Below are 8378 nucleotides of genomic sequence, written 5' to 3'. Positions count from 1 at the left end.
TCACTGGCCTCTGGCGGTGGAGGCCGACGAAGTTGCTCCCACATTCTCGGGCTAGGTTCCTAAGTCCGCAGAGGAGCAGGGGCCAAGGAAGCTCACTCCGGGCTCTCGGGCGAGGTTCCTGGGTCCCACGCAGGAGGAGGGGCTGAGGAAGCTCACTCTGGCGCTCTCGGATGAGGTTCCTGTGTCCCGGGTACCAGGAGGGACCAAGGAAGTTCGCACTGCACGCCCGCGCGGAGCGGCTTTTATGTCCTGGGCCCGGGAGTGGGAGGGCAGTGGGCGGGACATAGGCGTGTGGGGGGGGGCGGATCGGTAGGCATGGCTAGGCGGGCTCCGGTTTCTCTCCGTCGGAGGTCGGGTTGCGCCTGCGCAGTCGACCGGTGTCTTTCCAGGCGCGGGAAATTTGACAGTGAAGAACCCGGAACTGCGCCATCTTGCCTCCGTTCGTCCAAACAGTTGGGTAGTGAAATAATGGCTATTCACGTATGTCAGGACCGCTATAATCAGTAGCAGAAATTGGTGCACAAGTCCTTCTGAGATTTAAAATGCAGGGTCCTTTCTGTTTATCACCATTCTTGCAAGCTGCTCCAGAAGTATTTGCAAGGCAGCATACCACAGAGGTGGTTAATAAAGAATAAATAGCTGCTGTTTATCTATGCTATAAAATGGATAAAATTTAATTATTGTTTACTATACAAATCTTTTTGGAAGCTGTAAACCTTCAGGTAAACTCTGGGATTCCAAAAAAATTGCATCATACTAATTCTGACCCTGCACCTATTGTATAGTTGAAGTGACAGATATATAGTGCTCTGGAGTAACTTGTCATGCTTTTCCCAGAACTTGTATCATCTTACTTTTGACCTCTGTGTTATTACACCTAAAGAAAGACTTTCTTAGAAATAACATAAATAAATTTTTCGTTAAAGGTACATTTTTGCCAGTCTTTGTCTTTTTATGCATGAGTTCATGTTTAAATTTATTACAAGTCAAACATTACTTATTCTGAAATTTAATTCCTTGTTGTCAATATTTTAATTATTTTATTTATCCTTAATTCCTGTTTGCTCATTTAAAAATTTGGTTAATTTAGAAAAAATTATGTATTTTTATATTATAATTAGTTATAATTGGAACTTCAGTGATTATTGTAAATTTAAAATAACCTACTTTTAATAACACTAACTTGTTTCAATAACCTGAACTTCAATTGAAATAATATAAAAATGTGCTGCTTTTTGCTTTCCTATTCTTCTAAATTATATTATTTTCTCATATTATATGTGTAAACAGTGAGTGCTCAGTAATACATAACTTTGCCAGGGTTGTGATAGTAATAGCAATTTTCTTTTAAAGAAGGTTAGTCACAAATTATTTCAGCTTTCCTTTATCTAGACATGTTTGCTTGTGTATCATTTTACCATTTATAGATTTCAAATTTGATAGAAATTTTTTTATTAAAATTTTGATATCCTACTGCCTTCTGACTTCCATAGTTTCTAATGAACAATCATCCATTAATTTTAATCAAGGCTCATATGAACATAACAAATTGCTTATAACTTTCTGGTTTTACAATTTTCTTTGTCTTAGTTCTTGACTGACTATAATGTTTCTTGATGTGTATATTGTTGACTATATTCTGGTTGAAGATTTAGATTTTTAGTTACGTTTGGGAAATATTCAGCCATCTTTTTGCTTTCAGATTTTTTTTTCCTCTTCTTTTACTGTATACATGAGATGCCCATATTGCATGTATTGGTATAGCTCATGGTATTCTATTTACATTTTAGCATTAAAAAAAAAATTTTTTTTCAATTCTCAGACTGGGTATTTCAGTTTTCATTTTTAAAGTTGACTGAATATTTTCCTGCTCAAGTGTGCTGTTAAAGTCCTTGTTTTAGATTTCTTTCCGTCATTGTGCTCTTTATCTCAAATTTTTCATATTTTTAAATATTTTGTCTCATTGTTGCTCTCATGTTGTTCTTTCATCAATTCTGTGTCACTTTTCTTTAGCCCTACTTAAAACTGTTGTTTTAAATTCTTTATCTATAAAATTTGGTATATTTCAGTTTCTGCATTTACTTTACTTAGTCATATATTTCTATTGGTTTTTACATTTTCGTTTTGCAGAAAACAATATTCAAAATGTCCAAATGTGCTAACTCTGAAATCTAGTTTTTCTTCATTTCTCCAATCTGCTTTCTTAGATGTTAAAAGCTTAGCTTGTGTTCCATTAGCATTTTGAATAAGAGCAATTTTAAAACTATCACTTTTTAAAAATTAGATCTGTATTAACACTCTTCTTTAACTCTCAGGGGGATTGCTTATAATTCTGTCTTGGCCTTCACTTTCTTCTCACACTGAAACTATAGATAAACTTGAGAATTAACCTATATTGTTTTATATATTTTTGATAAAATTTTCCGTCGTGAATATAGACATGATTTTCTAAATCTTTCAGTACATTAAACTGCTTTTGAATATTCAGATTTTTTCAAATAAAGATCTCTTCAATTTTTGATTTTTATATTGTCTGTCTATTGGATAAAAACTGTATTCTTTTTTCTGAGCAACTTAAATATTTATGACCAATTTCTGGCATTTTCAATGAAGAATGAGTTCTGGGTTAGGCAAAACAGAAATAAAAGTATTTCATCAATTTCCCCTAGATACACTCGAAAAAAAACGTAACACTTTAGCAAGTAAGGGCTTCTTTACTCCTTCCAGAAGCAGGATTCAGGGCTTCACATTGAAAATTTGGATTTCAATTTTGATAAGCCTTCATTTGTGCTTAGGAGATAGTATGCTAAATTTTAAAAAATTAACAATTTTATAATTGTATCTCTTGATGACACGTTCACTTGGTTAATATGAACTATTTATTTCCAAGTTTCAGGCTGTTTATGAAAGGTTTAAGTTTTCTTTGAAGGGTTTGAAGCTGCTTTTGCTGCACTTTTTAAAAATTTGTATCTACAAAGCATTGATTTTTTCTAATCTCGGTTTATTTTTATCTATGAGATTTATGTTTTTATCTTAAAATTTTCTTTAAAATACTTAAATTATGGGTTATACTTCCAATTTGGGATTTTAGATGTTAGGTTTTTGTGTTACTGGTTATGCTATGGAGTTTTTTATTTGTGTTTTATTAATTGAGGTTCTACATTCCACATAAAATATGTGAGACAAGATCAGTATAAAGTATATTTTGGTTTTATATAAAACAAATGTACAATAATTTGCTTAAAGGTGACTTTCAAGTAAAATCTAAATAAGATAATAAGAAAATAATTATGTAAACACGCAGCAAATTCAACAAGTATGATGATCCCTGGTGGAAGCCTGCTTAAGTTGTTAAAAAATAGTCAGGTTCCTGTGGCTGAAGCAGGTTGTAGAAGGAAAATAATTATAGATGATGAACTCATACAAGTAACAGATAGTCACTATGATTGTCTAGGGATTTTATAGGTTAGTAGATTACACTTTAGTTTTCACTCTAAGCTGAGTTTATGACTTGAAGTGGAATTGGTAAGCTTGTTACTAGCATCTAGTACTGAAAGTTTAGAAATGCTGCTAAATATCCTAAAATCTAGAGTCTCAGGCACTTTTGAAAAATTAACACTGTTGAACAATCTCTCAAGAAAATATTTTTAAAACACATGTTAAAATTATTTGATTATATTTGAAGATTTCTTAACTCAGTCTTTTATTTCCTATATCAGAAGGATTTTAAAAAGCTTATGTAAAGTTTCGTTGATTCAAGTTAGGTAAGCATTAGTAAAGTGAAGTCAGTTAGCTAATCAATGATTACAAACTAAACCATGTATTCCTTATTCTCTCCTTTTTTCCCATTACTTTTTAATATTTCTGTAAAACACTAATATAGAAAAATAAAACACTATGCAGTCTCTATTTTGGGGGTACCAAGCGAGAAAAGTCAATCGATGGCATTTGGGATAGAGCTAATCTTGACTACAGCTTGAAGGCGCACATATTACACAGGCACACATGTGCAATGGCACACTATATTACACATTCACACTGTGCATAAACCTTGTCTTACGATTTGAAAGTTGCTAAGATATTACACTAAGCAAGCCAAATAAAAACAAAGCTTTCAAAGATTATAGCTGGGGTTAGAGAAATTTTCCTTTTGCTAAAATTGTTGAGTAAAATAAATATTCAACTATATTCTACTGCTTAAAAAATTATTTTATAGAATTTGCATACCGGGCATCTTTTATCAGAATTATTTGTCTTCCATCATGTTCTAAAATAATAAAAGATAAATACATTCACAAAATGCTTGTTAGACAATAAGATAAAATAAGATACATGAATTAGGAAATTAATGAAATATGAAAAAATATGTGAAAATATTAAGGTAAATCCAAAAAGGAGGTGAATTCATACAATGGAAAATCTTTTATGTTTGAATCAAAAATTTCAGAACATTCAGGTTAGTAGGTAGCAACATGGCAATTATCCACATTTATAATACTCAAGTTGTTCTCATTTAACACCTGAAGTTTTTGCTGTGTAATCGATCCTAGAAATTTCTCTACAAGAGAGAACTCATATCTGTATAGAGCTTGTTTTTTCTCCAAAATTAATAAATTGCTATTCAATGCCTAAAGTAAACAGACAAGATGTATTTTTTTTTTCTTAACGAACTAAGGGAGAGTTAAGCTATTTAGATACATTCTTTGAAAAATACACACAATGTGAAATCAAGGCATTAGTTGACATTAGATGGTGTATACAAGCTGACATTTGTAGAAATGAAGTTATTCAGGCCAAACTTGTGGCACAAGAGGTATATTTATTGAAGCCTGTGCTTTACTTACTGATTTTTCAAAGTGCTGGCACTGTTTTATTATGATTGTTGTTATTATTACTTATAAAAGATGTTTCACTGAGGCAGTGAGGTTATAGATTGCTTATATTTATGCCTGATTTAAATGGTTACATTTTACCATTATTACAGAATCAATTCCTAAATCTGTGTGAAAGTTTAATTGCTATTTCCTAAGAAAACATAATACACCCATATTCTTAAAGAAATAAATTGTATGGCCAGGCGTGGTGGTTCAAGCCTGTAATCCTAGCACTTTGGGAGGCCGAGACGGAGGATCACGAGGTCAGGAGATCGAGACCATCCTGGCTAACACGGTGAAACCCCGTCTCTACTAAAAAAAAAAAAAAAATACAAAAAACTAGCCAGGCGAGGTGGCGGGCACCTGTAGTCCCAGCTACTCGGGAGGCTGAGGCAGGAGAATGGCGTAAACCTGGGAGGCGGAGCTTGCAGTGAGCTGGGATACGCCACTGCACTCCAGCCTGGGCGACAGAGCCAGACTCCGTCTCAAAAAAAAAAAAAAAAAGAAAAGAAAAGAATAAATAGTATGTACTAATTGGTAACTATATATTAAGCAACTCCTCTGATGTAGGTTCTAGGGCACTGGCAGTAACTAAATAGAAAAATGAGTGCTTTTGGAGTGTTTGTTTTACAGAAATCAGAATGAACCATTTAAACCCAGACACACACACACACATATATGTGTTTTTTGATATAGAATAGTTTATTTTATCACTGTCAAATCAGTTGACTTAGTAAAAGAAGTTTTACCGTTTTAATATTTATTCAAATAGTGCTTTTTGAGAATACATACAAACTGTATACTTCGCCGTCCCTTTCTGTGTATATATATAGCCACACACAAACATATACACACACAGAGTGTAATATATACATATATGGGAGGTTTTGAAGTATTAACTTATATAATCAAAATAGGCTGTCTGTAAGCTCAGGAGCAAGGAGAACAAGTCTGAGTCCCAAAACTGAAGTAGTTGGAGTCCAGTGTCCGAGGGCAAGGAGCTTCCAGCGTAGGAGAAACATGTAGGCTTTGGAGGCTAGGCTCATCTCACCTTTTCCCATGTTTCTGTCTGCTTTACATTCACTAGAAGCTGATATTATTGTGCCCACCAGAGTAACCTGGGTCTGTCTTCCCCAGCCCACTGACTCAAATATTAATCTGTTTTTGGAAAACACCCAAGGGATACAACCCAGGTTAATACTTTGTATCCTCAATCCAACCCAATTGACACTAAGTATTAATCACTGATCCATCCCTTGTCAATTTGAATCCATACACATTTTCTGAGATAATACATAATGTTCAAATAAAGACAAAAATTAGGTTATAATTACAAATACCATAATACAAAAAAATAGGTAATATTTACACCTAGCATAATGGAACTATCTTTTATACAACCAGGAACACTAATCTCTAACACAAACACTATTATGTAAGTGACCTATGCTCAAATGCTGATATGAAGTCAATATATCTTACGTCACATAATAAAAGGAAAGAAAAAAAGAAGATATTTTCTTACTACATGTGTATATATGTACAAACTGTTTTTTACAAAAAAAAGGAAGAAATACTTAAGACAAAGTCCTCATTTCTGCAGCTGGTCATGTGTTTATAGCTGGTATGGATGACTAACTTCTTCTACTACCCTTTCTGTGCTTTCTTTGCCTTCAGCAAAACAACTCAAGAGGTCGTGTTTTTTTGTTTGTTTGTTTGTATGTTTCTTTTTTTCTTTTTTCCTAATGTGTGATGCAAACCTTAATTCCTGAGGGGACTTAACAATGTGTAGTTCTGTCAGGATTGGGCTGTTTTAGTTCCCCATTGACCTTAGTCACAGGTCGTGGTAATACTAAGACACATCCTAATGTGTCTTCTGTATTCCATGCATACTTTTTCTTACCTAATTTGTGGAGCAGTAGACTGATATCCTCTTAATAGTTTGGATCACTCACCTCAGTCAACACTGTAACTTCTTCTTAGACTTTAACTCAAAAGAAGGAGAAGTCCAAAGTGTCCAGGTGGCAATCTTAACTTCCAGTTTGATGGAATCATTACTGTGTCTTCTGGTTGCAGCATTTCTCCCTTGGGAACTAAGACTTCTAGGCCAGCAGAACATATGTCATGGAAACAGAAAGCAAAAATATTGCTAGTGGGTCACTAGGGGTGATGGCGAGTGGTGACATTTCTACTTACATCCCTTGATGTATGGACCCATGAATTATGGCTATGAGAGAAACAGTACCATATATCCCATGCTGATTCAGAACATATATGGTCTTTTAGAGAACTTTGCCACAGTGCTTTATTCTCTCATAGTTGGCATTGTAATTGTAACTTCAAAAGGCTATTGCACCATTCTATTTATCCAGCTGTTTCAGGATGGCAAAAAAAAAAAAAAAAAGATAAAACAGTGAATTCAATGAACAGAAACCCAGTGTCACACTTCCTAACTGCATTTTGTGAGTCCATACTTCCTTAGCTGTAAAGTGAATGTGTTGTTGAGAGAAAATGCTGTGTGGAATACCATGATGATGAATAGAGCATTTTGTGAGTCCACTGATTGCAGTCTTGGCAGAAGCATTGCATGAAGAATAGGCAAATCCATGAGAAATGTAAGTGTTTATTCCAGTGGTACAAACCTCTGCCCTTTGCATGATGGAAGAGTTCCAAGATAATCAACCTGCCACCAAGTAGCTGGCTGATTACCTTGAGAAATGGTACCATACAAGGCCTCAGTATTGTTCTCTGCTGCTAGCAAGTTGGGCACTCAGCAGAGGCCGTAACCAGGTCCAGCCTTACTAAGTGGAAGTCTATGTTGCTGAGCCCCTATGTAACCTACATTCCTGCCACTATGGCCACTTTTTTCATGAGCCCATTGGGCAATGACATGCTGGGGAAAGAGTCAGAGCAGTGTCCACAAAATGGGTCATTCTATCCACTTGATTACTAAATACTTTCTCTGCTGAGGTCACTTGTTCATGAGCACTTACATCAGATAGCAGTATCTTCACAGTTTTTGACCACTCAGTGACCCACCCACATACATTTTTCTCAAATGTCTTTGTCACCAATATTCTAATCATGCTTCTTCCAAGTGCCAGACATCCACACAACCCATTGACTATGACCCATTATTCAGTATATAATCACACATTTGGCCTTTTCTCCTTCCATGTAAAATGTACCACCAGGTTCAATGCTTGAAGTTTTCCCCACTAGGAAGATTATCTTCATCACTGTCATTCAGGGATGTCTTAGAAAGAAGCTGTAGTGCTTTGGCTGTTGACTTGTGGCTGGTGGCTGCATATTGTGCAGAACCATCTGTGAACCAGGCCCCATTGTTATGTTCCTCTGTCAACTTACCATAAAGAACTTGCCATGAGGCCATCAGTGCAGGCTGGAGGAGAGAAGGTGTTGGTGGCAGGAGTTGAGACCATTGTCATTTAAGCCATTTTCTCATGTGACTTGTGGCTTAGGACCTGTCCAATCCTGGTCATATAT

This window comes from Trachypithecus francoisi, unplaced genomic scaffold (assembly GCF_009764315.1).
Source record: "Trachypithecus francoisi isolate TF-2019V2 unplaced genomic scaffold, Tfra_2.0 Contig00265, whole genome shotgun sequence".
In the NCBI taxonomy this organism is placed as follows: domain Eukaryota; kingdom Metazoa; phylum Chordata; class Mammalia; order Primates; family Cercopithecidae; genus Trachypithecus; species Trachypithecus francoisi.
The sequence above is the reverse complement of the archived record's forward strand: the minus strand, read 5'-3'. Positions refer to the sequence as shown.